Raw genomic sequence first — 22,352 nt, 5'->3', positions numbered from 1 at the left:
TAATTCAGCTTAGCTGAATTAAACTTTTCCTATAGAAAAACCTAATTCAGCTTGCTGAATTAGAGTTTTCCAATTCAGGTATGTTAAATTTAAGTTTTATATATATAACCTAAATCAGCTAAGCTGATTTCAAGTGTTTCTATATAAAACATAATTCATCTGCGCTGAATTAAAGTTTTCCTATAAAAAAACACTAATTCAGCTAAGATGAATTATAGTTTTCCCTATAAAAAATCCAATGCAGCTAAGCTGAATTAAATTTTTCCCATACACAACATAATTCAGCTCGGCTGAATTAAAGTTTTCCTATTGAGAACATAATTCAGCTGGGCCGAGTTTAAGTTTTCCTATAGAATGCATAATTCAGTACTGTAGAATTAAAATTTCTCTATAGGAAACATATTTCAGCTCGGCTTAATGAACATTTTCCTAACTAAAACATAATTCAGGTAGGTTGAATTAAAGTTTTCCTGTAGAAAATATATTTCAGCTAAGCTGAATCAAATTTTCCCACTGAATTAAAGTTTTTCTACAGAAAAACTTAATTCAGCTTGGCTGAATTAACGTTTTCCAATAGAAAACCTAATTCAGCTTGGCTGAATTAGAGTTTTCCTATAGAAACCCAATTCAGGCATAATTCAGCTGAGCTGAATTGAAGTTTTCCTATAGAAAGCGCAAGTCAGCTCCGCAGAAATAAAGATTTCCTATAGAAAACATAAGTCAGCTATGTTGAGTTGAAGTTTCCCTATGAAAAAACCCAATGCAGCTAAGCTAAATTAAATTTTTCCCATACAAAACATAAAGTTTTCCTATAGAAAACATACTTCAGCTCGGCTGAATTAAAGTTTTCCTATGGAAACCCTAATTCAGCTTGGCTGAATTAGAGTTTTCCTATACATACTCAATTCAGGTATGTTAAATTTAAGTTTTCGTATTTATAACCTAAATCAGCTAAGGTGAATTAAAGTTTTCCTATAGAAAGCATAATTCTATAAAAACCCCTAATTCAGCTAAGCTGAATTAAAGTTTTCCTATATAAAACATAATTCAGCTGTGCTGAGTTAAAGTTTTCCTATAAAAACCCCTAATTCAGCTAAGCTGAATTAAAGTTTTCCTATATAAAACGTAATTCAGCTAGGCTGAATTAAAGTTTTCCTATTGAGAACTTAATTCAGCTAAGCTGAATTAAAGTTTTCCTATAGAAAACATACTTCAGCTCGGCTGAATTAGAGTTTTCCTATAGAAAACATAATTCAGCTAAGCTGAATTAAAGTTTTTCTATAGCATACATACTTCAGCTCGGCTGAATTAAAGTTTTCCTATAGAAAACCTGAAAAGGACCGTACAATTTCCTTTTCGACTGTAGAACATGTATTGCTTTTATAAAATGTATAAAGATTCTTTTGTGGCTTGGGAAAGAAGTTTATTTAATAGCATTTCAACTATGGCAATTATCAACCCTGTTCTGACTACAGTTTAAAAAGCACTGTTCATGTACAGCTCTCAACTGTAAAAGTGACAATATACTGCAGTGGTTTCCATGATAAAACTACCAAAGGTACTACATCACAGTCAGCTGTTCACAGCTGAGTACATCCAACTGTCAAAAACATGTCTTGTTAATATTGGTTACATTTTACATGCCACAGGTTATTATTGTCAAAAACATGTCTGGTTACTACTGGTTACATAGGTAACTATTGGTTACTTAGGTTACTATTGGTAACTAACATTAAAATGTAAACAAAACAAATTGGAAATATTTAATATTTTTTGTTTACTAACATTAAAATTATAAACAAAACTTACATTTGGATGTACTTGAATTCTGTTGTTTTTGTTTTTTTTTTTTTTTTTTTGTAATACTGCAACTACCTGGGAATTATTGTACCATGAGTGGTTTCCAATTTTATAACGTATTTTGCTGTAAAATCTGAGAGTTGCTAAGATCTTCTTATGAGGTAGTTTCAGTTTAGCACACGACAATTCTAACTGTAATGATTCTTATAAAATATAATTGTATTTTATTTATGGCATTATCACAATGGTTCTCTTTCATTAGAAAAATACCATTCCATTCCCTTTTAGACTTTAGAGTATGCTTTCCATCTATCAATTGAATAATGTACCTTTTGGCTTAGAAAAGTATTTTTTGCGAAGTTTATTTAGTACCATTTCAACTATGCCATCTCTATTCTGACTACAGTTTTAAAAGCACTGTTCATGTTCAGCTATCGGCTGTAAAAATGACAATCTACTGCATTGGTTTCCAATTTGTTATCACGTCAATACTGTTTCGAAAGCATAATGTTACTTTTTTACGGGGAATATGGAAATTTTTTGTCTCAGAAATATTTTTTTTTCTCACCAAAAATAATAAAGGCGTGATTCCTTCTCGGAGTGTTTCCTTGGGGTACTATCTGTCTTCTTTGTTTCGGAATCAATACCAAAAATAATATTTGGAAATTTGTAAACTTTTTGTCAGTGTAGGAAATAAGCAGGCGATCCCAAATTTAATTAATCCCATATTTTATTTTCACAAATATTTTTTTTTAATTATTTAAGCGAATACATATATGATGCTTAACTTATACTACAACTTCATGTACTATCTCATCATGTACAATCTCTCTCCTTTGTTTCGGAATCAATACCAAAAATAATATTTGGAAATTGGTAAACTTTTTGTCAGTGTAGGAAATAAGCAGGCGATCCCAAATTTAATTAATCCCATATTTTATTTTCACAAATATGCAATTATATAACTCTTTTGCTCACCTTTTGCTTCTTTGATCCAAAGAGAAAAAAAGAACAAAAATATTCTCATTGTCCCCCAAATGAGCTTTTGGTTTTGAGATTTATATTTTATATTTTGTATTTTGTATTTTTTTTTTTATTATTTTTTGCTTATTCATTGATTGTAATTCCATTGTTTTCTTTGTATTTGCTCTTTTTCTCATCTCCATCGTTGGGCTTATACAGCAACACTATGAAGTTGAAGGACATTCTGAGCATTCTCTGGATCCCAAAAATAAGCTACAACTGCAGATGGACCCCAACGAGCAGCAGCAGAAGGAGCAACAAGAAAATCATCATCATCATCATTCGCATGTAGCATCCCAAAACCCAGATAGAGAATATGAGACCCAAGATTTATGTGTTAATGATGAAAAACAAGAGCAACAAATGGTCGCCCCATATGGTGAAGACATAAAGGCCTACAAAACAAAATTTGAAGGCGACATAATGGTCACAGACCAACACCAACAACCGGAAACAAATGCAAATGTGGAAATGAAACAGGCCAACACCACCACCAGCAGCACCACCACCACCACCATTGTCACAACTCCCACTAGTTCTAGTACGAAGGCCATAACAATGCAGGAAAAGGAGGAAAATGTAGATGATACCAAAGGTCCTTCATCAACGGCCCTGGTTGTGAGTTCAAAACTCAAGGTTAGAAAGCAGCAACCACACCACCAGGATATGCAAATGTTGGAGGATAATCAAGAGCTAAATAACTCGATGCTAGACACCAATATCACTGGTGATGGTAATGGCAAGGACAAAGAAGAGCGCCATAAGGATAAACATTATGGCAGCAGTAAACACCACAAACATGAGGGACAAACACCATACACAGAAGAGAGAAGAGAACGCCGTAATAGCACCAAAACACATGAAGAAACTGTAGCCGGCCAGAAAACCAGTGGTAAACGCCATCATCATCGTCAACAAAAACGTTCTCCCAGTGGTAGTGGTGGGGGAGCCCAGCAACATAAGACCCCTTCCCCAGTGGCTCCTTTATCCAATCTAAGCTGTGATACATGTTGCCAACTAGAATGGGAACAGCAGCAACAATCACAAATGGCCAAACACAAAGATTACTTTCAGGTCCATGGCTCTGCCACGGCCTCTACGTTGACTACACCGTCATCGTCAACATTCACCACAGCCTCGCTGTCAGCATCGGCGTCGTCGTCTGGCCCCCAGACTCTCAAGCCACCCACTTTACACATTGGCCTGGCTGGCCAGCCGCCAACACGTGTTAGCAAACGTAAAATCAGCAATAGTAGCAGTAGTAACAGCAAAGAACGAGCGAGCAAAACAAAACCCGAAATAAAAACAAAAATCATCTATAGCAATGAGACGACAGTTACAGAGAGTAATAATATGACCACCACAACCATAACCACGACAACAACGAGAGAGAAAGGTGCTGGTTCAAATAAGACCACAACAATAACAACCAAGGAAGCCATTATACGAAAAGAGGGACCTTGCTCAGATGAAATAAAATCCACATTGAATGTTAGTGAGAGTAATAGCAACAGAGAGGAAACTCTCTCACCTCAAACAAAAGGGGAAGAGAAACGTTGTAAAGTTCCTAAACCAAAGAAACCCAAAGAGAATTTCGAAGAAAAGTCAGATATACTATATCCCCCTAAGGGTGAAGAGAATAAAAACGACATTCCTGAAAATTTAGATATTTTACAAGAAATTAAGGAAATTTCCCAAGCCATAACAGCCTTACAACATGAGGCCGAGTCTAATGAAACGGAAATTAAGCAACAACATATTCCTATAGATGATGAGAAACATGTTGCTCTAGCATCAAGTGTGGATGCTATTGATGGACAACAACAACATAACAATGGCATTGAGTTAGAGGGAGATTTAGCTCTCAATCTTAATACTGAAGCTGAGAGCTATGAGCGGCATGACAGTAAAGCAACCATAATTGACTGTGACTGTAGTAAAGCTATGGAGGAGGCTGAAGCAGAAACAGAAACATCAACGTTAACTCCAACATCAATGTCGACTGCAGCTGTTAAAGAGGGGATCAATAATAATAATAACAAAGCCGATAATGATAATGAAGATGCTGTTGCTGCTGCTGCTTCTGCCGATGATGATGATGGTGTTCACAATGTTGCTGCTGCTGCTGCTGATGCCGCCAACGTAGACGTTGAATCATTCGATAATGTTGCCACAACAGCGTCAACAAAGACTTCAGCTACCACCACCAATGGCGAGGTCACTACAACCAACATCAGTTGTAATTCGGAGTTTGCAGGTGTCACAACACTTTCGCAACAAAACAGGTACTCGTTTCTCTTGTGATTAAAACTTTAAGTTTAATTTTTCTATGGCTCTGTCTATGTGTATATCAAACCAAAAAAAAAAATATATTTCTTTTTAACAAATATTGAAGATATTTAAGAAGAAACCAAATTAAACAAATCAATTAAATATTGTAAAGCTCAACACCTATTCTCAAACAAAAATTAATAAAAAAGTTTTAAGTGCAAGCAATGATATAGAAAAAATATTAAAAATAATTTAAGAAATTTAAAATTTAAAGGCTATAAAGAAAATTGAAAAAAAGAGTGTTTTCAAAAAGTGAAAAATCCATAAAGAAAAAAATTAATCAAAATTTTACATATTCTTAAATTGAAAAAGTGCTTTTCGAAAAAAAATCATATCCAAAAATTTTTAAAATTTTCTATAACAAAAAAAATTACAAAAAAAAACAAAAATAAGCAATATATTATTTTCCCAAGGAAAATATAATTTTTGCATACTTGGCCTTGTTTTAACAACATTTGCTACAAATTTTGAATATTTGAATTTTTGTTTTAAATTTGCTATCAATTAAAAAAAAGAGCGAGAGAGGCTCACATTGTGATTGGTGGAAATTAAAGTGTAAAGAGTTAAGGAAAAGGTAAAAACAAAAAATAAAAGAAAATAATAATTTACTAAAAACAAATAATTAAGAAGAAGAAAAAAAAAATATCTAATGGAATTAAGTGAATGTTGAATATGCAAAATCTATCTTAAAGGAATATCAAAATATTGTAATGCAAAAAATTTTATCAATAACTCCCATCAAAGGTTTGTCGTTATGCAACAGTGTGTATCTGGACACTATTTTTGTGGATATAGCATCCAGACAAATATTTTTTTGTAAATTCTAGGGGTTATTCGAATTGGTATAAATTAAGAGTGTGTATCAGGATATTATTAATTTGGGTTTAATAATTTTGATATAAATTAAGAAGAAAATATGATATTAAAAATAATAACGGCGAATTTCAGATACCCTGCAGTAAGGATATGAAATATAAAAAACGTCAATAATTAAAAAAAAAACTAGTTTAAAACAGTCAGTTTGGAGACCCAGAACAAAATGGCAATTCCTCCTAAGACATTGCTTTTATTGTACATCACAAAAAGGCTGTTATGAAGATATCTTGAATTATCACCTAATTTGGAAGTTCTTCATTACTTTAAATGTTCTTTGATGTATAGGCTCTTCTGGGAATAACCAGAATTGTGTGTGTGTCGTGAATGATCCGTCTTCAGCGGTTGATTTCAGTGTTATCAGTATTGTGGATAATTTCCCTCAAGTTGTTTATGTTTTTCTTGGATGGGGACGAAATTTTTGAGTTGCGGGCTTGAAGGATGGAGAATTTTCATACATTTGGTGATTTTTTCAAAATCGGGTTTACTATAATAGTTTATATGAACTTTTGTTTTTTTTTAAGTCTACGTGATTATTAAAAACGAAGCGAATCGTTAAAATTAATAAAAAAGATTTTGCACCTTCTTTTTACGGCATACAAAAGGATGCAATTGGAGCCTTTGAACTAGAAACGGACATACGATTTTGCTTTGGGAGCTAAAGCGCTTGGCTAAGACACCTTTCTACAATTTTTAAATCATTTCGTGAGCACTTGGGCCTAAGTATTACCCCTAATTAGTGTTCATCTTGGATTTGGACAATATATCCTATAAATATGTGTTTTATGACAAATCTTTTACATATTTTTCTTTTCAATTTTAAAAATTTTACTGATATTCTATAGCAGAAACTATTTCTTTATTTTTGGTATAAAAATTTATCAAATATTTATTTGGGATTTTTATGAGGAACTATAATTTAAATTGGGGAATTTTGGGGACGCAAGCGTCCGCATTTGGGGACAATATACAGAAAAACACTGCCAACACTCGTTAGTGTTTCTCATTGCTTCGATAACAAAAGGCGAAGAAAAATTGTGATGTATCACTCTGAATGTGTGGAAATATTACGATATGTCAATTTTTTACTAAAAACAAACAGGCGACCATTAGCTTTATTTTGTCACAATGTATTTTTCTATACAAAATTTTATAAACATTTTATTACTATAGCAAATTTTCGCAATATTTCTGCAAATTGTATTTCCATAGAAAATTTCCTCAAAATTTTAAAAACTTTTATTTCTATAGAAAATTTTGTCAAAATTTTATTTCCAACGAAATTTTTGTCAAAATTTTATTTCTATAGAAAATTTTGTCAAAATTTTATTTCTAGAGAAAATTTTGTCAAAATTTTATTTCTATCGAAAATTTTGTCAAAATTTTATTTCTATAGAAATTTGTGTCAAAATTTTAGTTATACAGAAAATTTTATTTCTATAAAAATTTTTTAAAATTTTATTTCTACAGAAAATTTTGTCAAAATTTTATTTCTATAGAAAATTTTCTCAAAATTTTATTTCTATAGAAAATTTTCTCAACATTTTATTTCTATAGAAAAGTTTATCAAAATTTTATTTCTATAGAAAATTTTGTCAGAATTTTATTTCTATAGAAAATTTTCTCAAAATTTTATTTCTATAGAAAATTGTGTCAAAATTTTATTTCTATAGAAAATTTTCTTAAAATTTTATTTCTACAGAAAATTTTCTCAAAATTTTATTTCTATAGAAAATTGTGTCAAAAATTTTATTTCTATAGAAAATTTTCTTAAAATTTTATTTCTACAGAAAATTTTCTCAAAATTTTATTTCTATAGAAAATTTTCTCAACATTTTATTTCTATAGAAAAGTTTATCAAAATTTTATTTCTATAGAAAATTTTGTCAAAATTTTATTTCTATAGAAAATTTTATCAAACTTTTATTTTTATAGAAAATTGTGTCAAAATGTTATTTCTATAAAAAATTTTCTCAAAATGTTATTTCTATAGAAAATTTGGTCAAAATTTTATTTCTATAGAAAATTTTGTCGAAATTTTATTTCTATAGAAAATTTTGTCAAAATTTTGTTTCTATAGAAAATTTTCTCAAAATTTTATTTCTATAGAAAATTGAGTCAAAATGTTATTTCTATAGAAAATTGAGGCAAATCTTTATTTCTTTAGAAAATTTTGTCAAAATTTTATTTCTATAGAAAATTTTGTCAAAATTTTATTTCTATAGAAAATTGTATAAATAGTTTATTTCTATACAAAATTTTGTCTAAATTGTATTTTTATAGAATATTTTGTAAAAATTTTATTTCTATAGAAAATTTTGTCAAAATTTTATTTCTATAGAAAAATTTGTCAAAATTTTATTTCTATAGAAAATTTTGTCAAAATTTTCTATCTATAGAAAAATTTGTCAAAATTTTATTTCTATAGGATATTTTGCCAAAATTTTATTTTTATAGAAAATTTTGTTAACATTTTATTTCTTCAGAATTTTGTCAAAATTTTATTTCTATAGAAAATTTTGTCAAAATTTTATTTCTATAGAAAATTTTCTTAAAATTTTATTTCTATAGAAAATTTTGTCAAAATTTTATTTCTATAGAAAATTTTCTTAAAATTTTATTTCTATAGAAAATTTTGTCAAAATTGTATTGCTATAGAAATTTTGTCAAAATTGTATTGCTATAGAAATTTTGTCAAAATTTTATTTCTATAGAAAATTGTGTCAAAATTTTATTTCTGTGAAAATTTTATTTTGTAAAAATTTTATTTCTATCGAAAATTGTGTCAAAATTTTATTTCTATAAAAAATTTTGTCAAAATTTTATTTCTATAGAAAATTTTGTCAAAATTTTATTTCTATAGAAAAATTTGTCAAAATTTTATTTCTATAGAAAATTGGGTCAAAATTTTATTTCTACAGAAAATTTTGTCAAAATTTTATTTCCAAAGAAAATTTTGTCAAAATTTTATTTCTATAGAAAATTTTGTCAAAATTTTATTTCTATAGAAAATTTTGTCAAAATTTTATTTCTATAGAAAAGTTTGTCAAAATTTTATTTCTATAGAAAATTTTGTCAAAATTTTTTTTCTATAGAAAATTTTGTCAAAATTTTATTTCTATAGCAAATTTTTTTAAAATTTTATTTCTATAGAAAATTTTCTTAAAATTTTATTTCTATAGAAAATTTTGTCAAAATTTCATTTCTATAGAAAATTTTGCCAAATTTTATTTCTATAGAAAATTTTCTCAAAATTTTATTTCTATAGAAAATTTTCTCAAAATTTTATTTCTATAGAAAATTTTCTTAAAATTTTATTGCTATAGAAAATTGTGTCAACATTTTATTTCTATAGAAAATTTTGTCAAAATTTTATCTCTATAGAAAATTTTCTCAACATTTTATTTCTATAGAAAAGTTTATCAAAATTTTATTTCTATAGAAAATTTTGTCAGAATTCAAAATTTTATTTCTATAGAAAATTGTGTCAAAATTTTATTTCTATAGAAAATTTTCTTAAAATTTTATTTCTACAGAAAATTTTTTCAAAATTTTATTTCTATAGAAAATTGTGTCAAAATTTTATTTCTATAGAAAATTTTGTCAAAATTTTATTTCTATAGAAAATTTTATCAAACTTTTATTTCTATAGAAAATTGTGTCAAAATGTTATTTCTATAAAAAAATTTGTCAAAATGTTATTTCTGTAGAAAATTTTGTCAAAATTTTATTTCTATAGGAAATTTTGTCAAAATTTTATTTCTATAGGAAATTTTGTCAAAATTTTATTTCTATATAAAATTGTGTCAACATTTTATTTCTATAGAAAATTTTGTCAAAATTTTATTTCTATAGAAAATTTTGTCAAAATTTTATTTCTATAGAAAATTTTGTAAAAATTTTATTTCTATTGAAAATTTTGTCAAAATTTTATTTCTATGGAAAATTTTGTCAAAATTTCATTTCTATAGAAAATTTTGTCGAAATTTTATTTATATGGAACATTTTGTAAAAATTTTATTTCTATAGAAAATGTTGTCAAAATTTTATTTCTATAGAAAATTTTGTCAAAATTTTATTTCTATAACAAATTTTGCCAAAATTTTATTCTATAGAAAATTGTGTCAAAATTTTATTTCTATAGAAAATTTTGTCTCGATAGAAAATTGTGTCAAAATTTTATTTCTGAGAAAATTTTATTTCTACAGAAAATTTTGGCAAAATTTTATTTCTATAGAAAATTTTGTTAAAAAATTATTTCTGTAGATAATTTTATCAAAATTGTACTTTTATAGATAATTTTGTCCAACTTTTATTTCTATAGAAAATTGTGTCAAAATTTTATTTCTATAGAAAATTTTCTCAAAATTTTATTTCTATCGAAAATTGTGTCAAAATTTTATTTCTATAGAAAATTGTGTCAAAATTTTACTTCTATAGAAAAATTTGTCAAAATTTTATTTCTATAGAAAAATTTGTCAAAATTTTATTTCTATAGAAAATTGGGTCAAAATTTTATTTCTACAGAAAATTTTGTCAAAATTTTATTTCCAAAGAAAATTTTGTCAAAATTTTATTTCTATAGAAAATTTTGTCAAAATTTTATTTCTATAGAAAATTTTGTCAAAATTTTATTTCTATACAAAATTTTGTCAAAATTTTATTTCTATAGAAAATTTTGTCAAAATTTTATTTCTATAGGAATATTTCTATGAGGAATGTGGTAATTCCGAAACAGCTGTACATCCAACCATCTTGCAGTCTATAGGGCTTTGCCCAAATAAATTTGACAAGCATACTTTTCCTCTGTTGGTTAAGCTACACTTGTAGTTTAGTCAATGCATGGCTTTAAGCTGAGATCAAAAAAAAAAAAAAAAATTATTTCTATAGAAAAAATTGTCAAAATTTTATTTCTATAGAAAATTGTGTCAACATTTTATTTCTATAGAAAATTTTGTCAAAATTTTATTTCTATAGAAAATTTTGTCAACATTTTATTTCTATGGAAAATTTTGTTAACTTTTATTCTTCAGAATTTTGTCAAACTTTTATTTCTATAGAAAATTTTGTCAAAATTTTATTTCTATAGAAAATTTTGTCAAAATTTTATTTATATAGAAAATATTGTCAAAATTTTTTTTCTATAGAAAATTTTGTCAAAATTTTATTTCTATAGCAAATTTTTTTTAAATTTTATTTCTATAGAAAATTTTCTTAAAATTTTATTTCTATAGAAAATTTTGTCAAAATTTCATTTCTATAGAAAATTTTGCCAAATTTTATTTCTATAGAAAATTTTCTCAAAATTTTATTTCTATAGAAAATTTTCTCAAAATTTTATTTCTATAGAAAAATTGTCAAAATTTTATTTCTATAGAAAAATTTGTCAAAATTTTATTTCTATAGAAAATTGTATAAATAGTTTATTTCTATACAAAATTTTGTCTAAATTGTATTTTTATAGAAAATTTTGTAAAAATTTTATTTCTATAGAAAAATTTGTCAAAATTTTATTTCTATAGAAAATTTTGTCAAAAATTTCTTTCTATAGAAAATTTTGTTAACATTTTATTTCTTCAGAATTTTGTCAAAATTTTATTTCTATAGCAAATTTTGTCAAAATTTTATTTCCGTAGAAAATTTTGTCAAAATTGTATGTCTATAGAAAATTTTGTCAAAATTTTATTTCTATAGAAAATTTTGTCAAAATTTTATTTATATAGAAAACTTTGTCAAAATTTTATTTATATAGAAAATTTTGTCAAAATTTTATTTCTATAGAAAATTTTTTTTAAATTTTATTTCTATAGATAATTTTCTTACAATTTTATTTCTATAGAAAATTTTGTCAAAATTTTATTTCTATAGAAAATTTTGTCAAAATTTTATTTCTATAGAAAATTTTGCCAAATTTTATTTCTATAGAAAATTTTCTCAAAATTTTATTTCTATAGAAAATTTTCTCAAAATTTTATTTCTATAGAAAATTTTCTTTAAATTTTATTTCTATAGAAAATTGTGTCAACATTTTATTTCTATAGAAAATTTTGTCAAAATTTTATTTCTATAGAAAATTTTGTCAAATGTTTATTTCTATCGAAAATTTTGTCAAAATTTTATTTCTATGGGAAATTTTGTCAAAATTTCATTTCTATAGAAAATTTTGTCGAAATTTTATTTATATAGAACATTTTGTAAAAATTTTATTTCTATAGAAAAATTAGTCAAAATAATATTTCTATAGATAATTAATGTACCTCTACCAGTTTCGGTAAAATTCTACTAACTGTGGCAATTGTGCTCCTATGTCATCTTGTTATATCTCATTGGGGATTTTTTCTCATTTTTATTTTTATTTTAAATGTTATTCTACCTATAAGACAATTTTTGAGTAGTAAATATTTGTCTTTAAAATCCTTAATGTATTTCAATATGTCCCATGGTTGATATTAACATTTAAGAGAAACCCTAACATAAATATCACAGGCCCATACATCAATATTCCCTGTAGATTGGTATATTTACATAAAAATACCATCATCATCATCGTATAAAAAAAGCAAAAGTTCATATATTTCAAACTCTTTAATGGTAGACATAAATTTTCTTTTTAAACAAAAATCAAGAAAAAATAATTTTCTATCCTTTCTATGGTGTAAGACTAAAAGTATTGAAGATGCTGTCATAATCTCCTCTCATAACACCCCAAAACATATACCTACTAAACACCTAGTTAGGCACATCGTAAAACGTATTCTAACATATGTTGGCCCTTGAATGGTTACATATACGAGTATCAAAGAGAAATATTTTTTTTTTTGCAAAACTTTCGAAATGAAAATTTTTGTATTTGGCATTGCCACAACAGGAAAGACATTTAAAGACTTCACTTTTCATTTTAAAGAAGTAGAAGAAGAGCTTGACATACAATTAAAGTTTCAATGTGGTTGTGTTTGATTACAACAGTCGCTCTCTACTCTTTGAAGACTTACTTACAAGTTCTTTCGAATTGCCTCTATAAGCCAACAATAAAACGAACTTTTGGCTTTTTCCATAACTGTTTCTGGTTATAATGTAAATAAATTGAATAGAATAATCGCGAAATGTAAAAGGTAACCCTCGTAGAAAATTTATTTATTATTCACGAGATGAAAGTTCTTCCGAAATTCATCAAATTGTGTGCAGGTATATTGTGAACTTGTGTTTTAATGCAATACAATTAAAGATTTAATATGAATGTGTTTGGTTACCACAGCCACTCTATCTCTCTCTCTCTCTCTCACTCACTTACTCTTTTAAGACTCCTTATAAGTTCTTTCTAATTGCCTCTATAAACCAACAATAACAATAACAACGATGAAACATGGACTTGTGGTTGTTTCCATAACTGCTTCTGGTTGTCTATACTACGATTGTAGATGGGATTTTTGAATTTGATAAATGTTTTATTTTCTTCTCACTTTGAATTTGCGAACAGGATGCGATTGTTGATTTTAATGAATTGTTTACAGACATTTCCTCAAAAGAATCCAATAACTTTGAAAATAGTAAAGAAAGATGGCCATGTGATAAGATGGCGACCGAAAGTTTTTTTTTTGACATTATCTCTTGAAGATTGAATTACGTGATGGATAAATGATATACACGTGTACAAATGCAATTTTTATTCAATGATACACTGAAATAATTATTGATATAATATGAAATATGTATTATGGAAAAATTTCTTTAAAATAATGAAATTTTATTTTTATGTTAGCCTGATAGCAATGCAGGCTGGTTTTTCGTCCAAATCGATTTTTTTACATATCTACTGAAAAAAATATTTACGCTGTATTACAGATTATGCAACCTAAATTTTAGGATGCTCAATTTACACAAATTTCTTTAAAACAATAAAATTTTAATCAAAAGAAAGTTTATAATATTTGCTTCAAAGCAAATATTTTTTTTTTATTAAATTTAGGACATAAATTTTGGAATATTGCATCTCTCCGTTAAAGTCGTATATCTTTGAACTAAGGCACATTTTCCTTAAAGTAATGAAAAACATTTTTGAGTTAAAGAAATCGTCCTTAAATTAAATGAAATATTGAATCTTTTGATTTAATATAAAAACGCTTCAAATATAGACTAAGACTTTTTTCGAAGATTTTATATCTTTGGTTTATTGTTTTTTTTTTTTTTTCAAATTAAGAGAACAGATTTTACTTGTATAATTTGGATTTTTAAACTGACATTTGTTTCTACGTGAATTGCTTTATTAATATCCCAGCAAAAGAAGCGTCGCCAAAAAAAGTAGTGAAAATGTTCTTCCGGGTCTTTTTGGCCCGGTGCAAAATTGGCGCAGAAGCGATGATTTTAATATGGGCTTGTCATAGGACGGATGACCACCATTTCAACAGCCGTTGCACTGAATTTGCATCACTTCTTAAGGTGTGATGCGAATCCAGTGATTTGGATGTGAATAAAGAAGTTTTGTGATATTTTGACGAATAAATATTTTTTTAGATTTTCTATGATTTGTAATGCATTATAACGCTTGTCTGGAACGTTTGTCATCAAATATTTTCTACAATTTGCAATTTTTCCAAAAAGGATTTAGCATTTTTGCCGCAAAATTTAAATAATTTGCACTATTTTATTGATTTTTAATCTTTTTGTGTGTGTTTTTTTTTTCAGCTGAAACCCATGCATTGACTACACTACAAGTGTAGCTTAACCAACAGGGGAAAAGAATGTTTGTCAAATTTATTTGGTCAAAGCCCTATAGACTGCAAGATGGTGGGATGGACTATCAATGTAAACCATTTTTTCGGAAGGTTCAAGTGTGGTTCATTGTTGGGTTTAATGAACTGCCTGAATTTATTCTGATAATTGGTTGATACTTTTGCTGCAAGTAGAGGATGCTGATGAGGAATGTGGTAATTCCGAAACGTGCGTCCATCCAACCATCTTGCAGTCTATAGGGCTTTGCCCAAATAAATTTGACAAACATTCTTTTCCTCTGTTGGTTAATCTACACTTGTAGTTTAGTCAATGCATGGTTTTAAGCTGAAATCAAAAAAAAAACAACAACAATGATTAAAGAACAAAAATCAACAATAACAAAACAAAACGAATGAAAGAAATAAAATTTTGACAAAATTTTCTATAGAAATAAAATTTTGACAAAATTTTCTATAGTGCGGAAAAGCTATTTAATAAAGGATTGATTAGCATGTCTGAAAAACTGAAGTTAACCAGCAATACATCCACTGCGCCAAGAATATATGGATTACCCAAAATACATAAAGAGGGAACTCCTTTGCGTCCAATTTGTTCGTCAATAAACTCACCTGCATATGAGTTATCAAAATACTTGGATTCAAAATACAATGTAAAGGACGCAATTGATTTTAAGACGAAATCCAATGGAATAAAAATAGAGGACGATGAAGTAATGGTATCTTTTGATGTAATATCACTGTTTCCAAGCATACCAGTTAATTTGACAATTAAAACTATAAAGGAAAAATGGAATAATATAGCAATATTCACGGCTATCCCTCAGGACTTATTTATCAATATATTGACATTTTGCATTAAGGACACGCGATATTTTGTTTATGAAGACAAGATGTATGAACAAAGAAAAGGATTACCAATGGGATCACCAGCATCACCAATCATTGCTGATATTGTGATGGAAACACTTTTAGACGATGTAATAGAGAGTATGACAAATAAACCAAAGTTCTTGACGAAATATGTTGACGATTTATTCTGTATTTTAAAGAAAAGTGAAATAAATGACACATTAGTGCAGCTAAACGCCTTTCACAAACAACTACAGTTCACAATGAAGAATGAAATAGACAATAAAATACCTTACCTTGACATCGTAATTTTAAGACAAAAGGACGAACTTGTAACTAATTGGTACTAAAAACCTACGGCTTCGGTCAGACTTATATATTACCATTCGAACCACCCTCGTAGAATTATCGTCAACACAGCAACCAATTTTATAAAGAGGGTGTACAATATAAGCGATATGAGATTCCAAAAAGATAACGAAAAGAAAATACGTACAATACTAAGGATGAATGATTTCCCAAACAATACAATCTCGTACTTAATAAGAAGAGCAACAGAAAACAAAAATAACAAGTAAGGAAAGTCTAAAGTCGGACGGGGCCGACTATATTATACCCTGCACCACTTTGTAGATCGAAATTTTCGATAACATATCACATCCGTCAAATGTGTTGGGGGCTATATATAAAGGTTTGTCCAAAATACATACATTTAAATATCACTCGATTTGGACAGAATTTTATGGACTTCTACAAAATCTATAGACTCAAAATTTAAGTCGGCTTATGCACTAGGGTGGAACACAATGTTAGTAAAAAAAAAATATGGGAAACATTTAAATCTGAAGCAATTTTAAGGAAACTTCGAAAAAGTTTATTTATGATTTATCGCTCGATATATAAGTATTACAAGTTTAAGAAAATTAGAGTCATTTTTAAAACTTTTCGACTAAGCAGTGGCGATTTTACATGGAAAATGTTACCAACATTGACCATTTTTGTCGAAATCAGAAAAACATACATGGGACACGCATAGCTACAATGCTAATTCTACTCCCTGTGCAAAATTTCAACTAAATCGGAGTTAAAAATTGGCCTCTGAGTGTAAATCGGGCGAAAGCTATATATGGGAGCTATATCTAAATCTTTACGATTTTAACCAAATTTGGCACGCATAGCTACAATGCTAATTCTACTCCCTGTGCAAAATTTCAACTAAATCGGAGTTATAGATTGGCCTCTGTGGTCATATGAGTGTAAATCGGGTGAAAGCTATATATGGGAGATATATCTAAATCTGAACCGATTTCAACCAAATTTGGCACGCATAGCTACAATGCTAATTCTACTCCTTGTGCAAAATTTCAACTAAATCGGAGCAAAAAATTGGCCTCTGTGGTCATATATGTGTAAATCGGGGGAAAGCTATATATGGGAGCTATATATAAATCTGAACCGATTTCAACCAAATTTGGCACGATGCTAATTCTACTTCCTGTGCAAAATTTCAAATAAATCGGAGCAAAAAATTGGTCTCTGTGGTCATATGAGTGTAAATCGGGCGAAAGCTATATATGGGAGCTATATCTAAATCTGAACCGATTTCAACCAAATTTGGCACGCATAGCTACAATGCTAATCCTACTCCCTGTGCAAAATTTCAACTAAATCGGAGCAAAAAATTGGCCTCTGTGGTCATATGAGTGTAAATCGGGCGAAAGCTATATATGGGAGCTATATCTAAATCTGAACCGGTTTCAATAAAATTTGGCACACTAGACTACACCACTAATTGAACTCCTAGTGCAAAATTTCAACCAAATTGGGGTAAAACTCTGGCTCCTGGGACCGTATTAGTCCATATCGGGCGAAAGATATATATGGGAGCTATATCTAAATCTGAACCGATTCCTTCCAAAATCAATAGGTATCTATTCTGAGCCAAAACACATACTTGTGCCAAATTTGAAGTCGATTGGACTAAAACTGCGACCTAGACTTTGATTACAAAAATGTGTTCACGGACAGACGGACAGACGGACATGGCTATATCGACTCAAGAGCCCACCCTGAGCATTTTTGCCAAAGACACCATGTGTCTATCTCGTCTCCTTCTGGGTGTTGCAAACATATGCACTAACTTATAATACCCTGTTCCACAGTGTGGAGCAAGACAAATCGAATGTGGTGTACAAGATCACATGTAATGGGGACAAGTCTGACATATGCCAGAAGGTATATGTCGGCACTACAAAAACAAAATTAAAAACTAGACTCTCTGGGCATAAATCGGACCAAAAAGCAACAGAAAAACCATTAGAGCAGAAGGCAGCTCTATCAGCTCATTGCACAACGTCGGGGCATCAACCTAATCTAAAAGATGTATATATATACCAATTATAAAATAAGGTATATGTTAGAAATGCTACATATTATAAATGTACCGACAGAAAAAAGAATAAATTATAAGACTGACACGGACCATTGTGCGCATATATAGTAAATTCGTTTTTGAGTGTATTCATTGAAAAATAAATTTTACCAAAATTTTATTTCTGTTGAGAACTTCGTCAAAATTATATTTCTATAAAAAATTTTGTCAAAGTTTTATTTTTATAGAAAATTTTGTTAACATTTTATATCTATAGAAAATTTTGTCAAAATTTTATTTCTATAGAAAATTTTGTCAAAATTTTATTCCTGTGGAAATTTGTGTCAAAGTTTTATTTCTGTTAAGAATTTTGTCAAATTTTATTTCTATAGAAAATTTTGTCAAAATTTTATTTCTATAGAAAATTTTGTCAAAATTTTATTTCTATAGAAAATTTTGTCAAAATTTTATTCCTGTGGAAATTTGTGTCAAAGTTTTATTTCTGTTAAGAATTTTGTCAAATTTTATTTCTATAGAAAATTTTGTCAAAATTTTATTTCTATAGAAAATTTTGTCAAAATTTTATTTCTATAGAAAATTTTGTCAAAATTTTATTCCTGTGGAAATTTGTGTCAAAGTTTTATTTCTGTTAAGAATTTTGTCAAATTTTATTTCTATAGAAAATTTTGTCAAAATTTTATTTCTATAGAAAATTTTGTCAAAGTTTTATTTCTGTCGAGAATTTTGTAAAAATTTTATTTTCATAGAAAATTTTTGTTAAAAATTAATTTTTATTTGTCTAAAGAAGATTTATGAAGTGCCATTCTACCAATCTACCAAACAGTAGAATTCTACCAACTTTGCCAACCGTGAATAGTACGGCAGTCTTTGTAAGCGGATATAAAACTAAAAAAATATTTGAAATTGAAGAGTGGACAAACAAAATTTTATTTTCGTTAAAATTCAGTCTAAGGGAGCTCTTGACAATAATCTTCCAATGGAATTTTTGTTGAAATTTAGTGAAAAGTAATTGTTTGCTCATAAAACTATCTTTTGTCAGAAATTCAAAAATAACACTAACGGTGTACGGCAGACCCTACACCTGAGGCACACCCCTGACAACAGTTGTGAATATCGAATTCGAATTACCAATATATACAAATTAACGCAGACAGCAAAGAAACAAAATATTGAGCAACAATTCATCAGAAATTCAAAAGCTATGCTTAAGTTTAGACTTTCGTTCCTCAGAAGAGAGAAAAATACTCGGCTGTCATACTCCTTCTCATCCAACGAGTGTGGTCGTTGTTCAGTTATACGACATACAATCCTATTATTGTGATTTTAAATTACTCACTCTCTTACTCTCATAGGTCTCCAAATGATTCTAAAACTGTTCTCCCACACAAAGTAAAACCAAAAGCCAAATAATCAATGCCACTCAAACTAAGGCAATTATAACAATAGAATATTTTGTTTTGTTTTTTCGTATTTGCACATTTCCCATCCGATTTCGATTTTGATGTGCTCTTTTGGTAAAAATCTCACAATAACCTAATGGACCTTTACCTTTATTTAAAGGACCTATGGCCTTTTCAGTTTTTATTCCAACAAAAGAATATCAAATTTTGTTTTTCTAACAAAAGACTAAATTAATTTCATTTGATTTTGTTTTCTTTTTTTTGGTCTTTAACGAATGTTTCGCGTGTTCACACAACTGATGGCAGACAAAAAATGAACAGAAAAAAACCATAATTACAAAGTATGCAGAATTTATATTAATAAACATGCTGGGTCACGCAAAAAGGACCACATACAAATGGAATAATTAAACCACCACATGAAATAAATATCAGAATATTTATGTACTCCGTCTATATGCCCTCTGTCATTATAATACGGTTAATGGCCAATAAAAGGTATTAGCGCTTCATTTTCATTACTCATGCACCACCACCACCATTTAATTATTGACTTAATTATTCGAACGTGGCTGCCGAGATTATAAACAATTAAAACAAAACGTTCCAACAAGTGAAAGTACAAGTAAATAAATAAATAAAAAACAGAAGATAAATACGCATCATTAGGGTGCAAGTAAACCAAGTGAATGACACCCATTCCAAATAGTCCATAAATTGGAAATGATTATTGTGGTATGGTGTGGTATAATATTCCAGCAAAAAAATTTGGAAGTTCTTCCAAAGGCACAGCTTTAAAAGCACTTCCAGAAGATGCACTCCCAATGATGTTCTTTATTTTAACTACCCAGGAAGTTTTTTTAATTCAATTTTTTATAACTTGGTTTTTTCATACTTTTAATGGGTAATTTTAACTTTTTTTCTTTCAAATAGGTTAAAAACAGAGTAAGAATCTATAAAATGGTACAAATCATTTAAATTGTGCCGAAAAAATGCTAAATGTAATCTGAAAAAATTGTGAATTTTTGCAAATAGTTGAGGTCAAACGTTTCCAACAAGCGTTAGAATCCATTGAAAATTATAAAAAATTAAAAAAATTATTTATTTGACAAAATATTACAGAATATTTTAATTTACATCCAAAACATTGAATTCGGATCACACCTAAAGAAGTGATGCAAATTCAGTGCAACGGCTGTTGAAATGGAGAACTTCCGTCCTATGACAAGCCCATGTTAAATTCATCGCTTCTGCGTCAATTTTGCACCGCTTCCGGATCCAAAAAGAACTTTTTCATTACTTTTTTGGCGACGCTTTTTTTTGCTGGGAAGTTTGCTGGGAATTTTATTTCTATAGAAAATTTTGCCAACCTTTTATTTCTATAGAAAATTTTGTCAAAATTTTATTTCTAGAGAAATTTTTGTCAAAATTGTATTTCTATAGAAAATGTTATTAAAATTTTGTTTCTATAGAAAATTTTGTAAAAATTTTATTTCTATAGAAAATTGTGTGAAAACTTTATTTCTATAGAAAATGTTGTCAAAATTTTATTTGTATAGAAAATTTTGTCAAAATTTTATTTCTATAGAAAATTTTGTCAAAATTTTATTTCTATAGAAAATTTTGTCAAAATTTTATTTATTATTTTGTCAAAAATTTTTTTAACTGTTTGGTGGAATTCTTGATGTTTTGGTAGAGATTGAAAAATATGCCTCTCTCAAAATATGTCCAAACAAATTTATTAAAAAAAATTAATATATATATTTTTTTATTTATATAAAAAATTTTGTCAAAATTTTATTTCTATAGAAAATTTTGTCTAGATTTTATTTCTATAGAAAATTTTGTCAAATTTTATTTCTATAGAAAATTTTGTCAAAATTTTATTTCTATAGAAAATTTTGTCAAAATTGTATTTCCATAGAAAATTTTGTCAAAATTGTATTTCCATAGAAAATTTTGCCAAATTTTGTTTCCATAGAAAATTTTGTCAAAATTTTATTTGTATAGAAAATTATGTCAACATTTTATTTCTATAGAAAAATTTTTCAAGATTTTATTTCTATGAAAAATGTTGTCAAAATTTTATTTCTATAGAAAATTTTGTCAAAACTGTATTTCCATAGTAAAATTTTGTCAAAATTTTATTTCTATAGAAAATTTTGTCAAAATTTTATTTCTATAGAAAATTTTGTCAAAATTTTATTTCTATAGAAAACTTTGTCAATATTTTATTTATTATTTTTTCAAAAATTTTTTTAACTGTTTGGTGAAATTCTTGATGTTTTGATAGAGATTGAAAAATATGCCTCTCTCAAAATATGTCCAAACAAATTTATTAAAAAAAATAAATATATATAAAGGGTGATTCTTTTGAGGTTAGGATTTTCATGCATTAGTATTTGACAGATCACGTGGGATTTCAGACATGGTGTCAAAGAGAAAGATGCTCAGTATGCTTTGACATTTCATCATGAATAGACTTACTAACGAGCAACGCTTGCAAATCATTGAATTTTATTACCAAAATCAGTGGCAGAAAATCCGCTTTTTTATCGACAAATTTTGTTCAGCGATGAGGCTCATTTCTGGTTGAATGGCTACGTAAATAAGCAAAATTGCCGCATTTGGAGTGAAGAGCAACCAGAAGCCGTTCAAGAACTGCCCATGCATCCCGAAAAATGCACTGTTTGGTGTGGTTTGTACGCTGGTGGAATCATTGGACCGTATTTTTTCAAAGATGCTGTTGGACGCAACGTTACGGTGAATGGCGATCGCTATCGTTCGATGCTAACAAACTTTTTGTTGCCAAAAATGGAAGAACTGAACTTGGTTGACATGTGGTTTCAACAAGATGGCGCTACATGCCACACAGCTCGCGATTCTATGGCCATTTTGAGGGAAAACTTCGGAGAACAATTCATCTCAAGAAATGGACCGGTAAGTTGGCCACCA

The 22,352-nt window shown here is 28.1% G+C and overlaps 1 protein-coding gene across 1 annotated transcript in view; it reads left to right on the top strand.

Moving 5' to 3' along the window:
• Positions 1–5,578: 5,578 nt before the first annotated feature.
• RhoGEF3 (Rho guanine nucleotide exchange factor 3) overlaps positions 5,579–22,352 on the top strand; it is a 710,057-nt gene continuing 693,283 nt past the window's right edge. Inside the window, exon 1 of the mRNA XM_075305340.1 lies at positions 5,579–5,728. The gene's annotated coding sequence lies outside the window, so the exon portion shown is untranslated. The remainder of the gene's footprint in view (positions 5,729–22,352) is intronic.

Source organism: Haematobia irritans, chromosome 4 (genome assembly GCF_050003625.1).
Source record: "Haematobia irritans isolate KBUSLIRL chromosome 4, ASM5000362v1, whole genome shotgun sequence".
In the NCBI taxonomy this organism is placed as follows: Eukaryota; Metazoa; Arthropoda; class Insecta; order Diptera; family Muscidae; genus Haematobia; species Haematobia irritans.
The sequence above is the reverse complement of the archived record's forward strand: the minus strand, read 5'-3'. Positions and strand labels throughout refer to the sequence as shown.